Here is a 1732-nt window from a genome sequence, read left to right as displayed (position 1 = left end):
ACGCCTCTGGCCAAGGGAGCTGGCGCCAACCTGTCAGCCCTAACAGCTTCCCGGAGGCTCTGGCAACACCTCCCGCTTCCCTTCGCTGCGTACGGCCACGGGCTAAAGCAACAACTCCATCAGAAGCCTAAGGCCTTTAGAAAGGGCTGTGTTTTTTTTAAAAAGCTATTTACGTTGGCTTTCATGAGGAATACAAATGACAGAAAACGCTTGGGGCAGACAGCGCCCGCTTTTGACTCAGGCTCCATTACTCTCTGTAGCCCCGGCAGCTGACGGTACGCAGCACGAGCCCTTCTCAGCTGTAAGCCAGATGCAGGTCTGAGGTAAGCGTGTTCCATCACTTCCACTGCCACAGATGAATCGATGTGAAAAAAGAAACACGTTTGTAAACTAGTAGGACAGAAGCTGAAAATGAGGACTTTTATCTTGAGCAAACACAAGAGATCCTTCCAAGAACTTTTTGCTGTTTGCACCCTTGGTCGCAGATCTTTTTCTAAAAGGTTGAGCAGGAGATCTAAGTTTTCTTGCCAGCTTTTTTTTATCAGAATCTTTCATAACCAGCTATCAGCCACGGCTTGTTAAAAAAGTTACACAATGCTGTCCTTTCCAAGAGGAAGAGGGGAAAAGAAAAAAAGTAGAAAAGATTTAAAAAGCGGTGTTTGCAACAGCAGTAAGTTACTCAGAGGCAGGTGGTGAATTAGAATTTGCTGTCCCTTGCTCAGTCTCTTACTCCCCTGGAGTGCAAACCTGTCAGCTCCCTCCACGCGCAGCTCGCTGTGAGGACCTCAGGGCACCCTTGCCCTTTGTTATTTCCACTTCTGCTTTTTCTCACCCTGTGATACTACACATACAGGATGTATCATAAGCAAATTCAGGCTGATGTATCACCCCTTCAAAACAGACGCCCAAGGGAACACACTCTACAAACTTTTGAAGTTTAAAGCTTAATGGGTGGTATTTATAGGGGAGACATGAGATTAGAATTAAATAGTTTATAATTTAATGTATGGCATAATAGCCTTGGCAATGTAAAGAAGCAGTTAAGGTGCCCTTGATCTCAGCATACCCTACTTTCATGATGTTTAAGGAAGAGGTACTAGTCCCAAAATTGTTTAATTTGAATGTTAGGTGGTAACCTAATTTCTAAATTTAAAGTTTTGTTTATGAAATAAAATTTTCTCCATAAACATTTATTCCATAAACCGAAGCTTCATGTTGCACTCCTTTAATAGACATACCTTGCCCTGGGGTTCTTGACTTATTTCCAGTTTAAACTTCTTAAATTTATTTCTATATATTTCAGAATTCCTCTCAAACATTTTACATTATTTGCTAGTGACATCTCTTGCCTGATTTTACTCGAGCTAAATATCCATTCCCCGAAACAACTGTTTGTCCAAAACAGTGATACAACCATTCTAGAACATCTTTAGAAAGACGTAGCTGCTTAGAGTTCTTAACCAGTTTTATTGCAACTTCATGCACAATCAGAGACTTCATAGACTCTCTAATCTGCAGTCTCACTGGTAAATAGCAAAGTGCAGCTGTTCAAGCTACTTCTCTGCAGCCAGCTTTGGTTACTTCAACTGGCTAGCCTATGCTGGCCTACTACAACTACATTATGTTTAAGATGATAAATATAGGTTATTGCATGCTAACATTTGTAATTAGGCTGAAAGTAGCATAAATGAGGTAACACAGAAAGCCACTTTTTAAAAATAAAACATCACTT

Source organism: Opisthocomus hoazin, chromosome 5 (assembly GCF_030867145.1).
Source record: "Opisthocomus hoazin isolate bOpiHoa1 chromosome 5, bOpiHoa1.hap1, whole genome shotgun sequence".
Lineage (NCBI taxonomy): Eukaryota > Metazoa > Chordata > Aves > Opisthocomiformes > Opisthocomidae > Opisthocomus > Opisthocomus hoazin.
Note: the sequence above shows the minus strand (reverse complement) of the source record.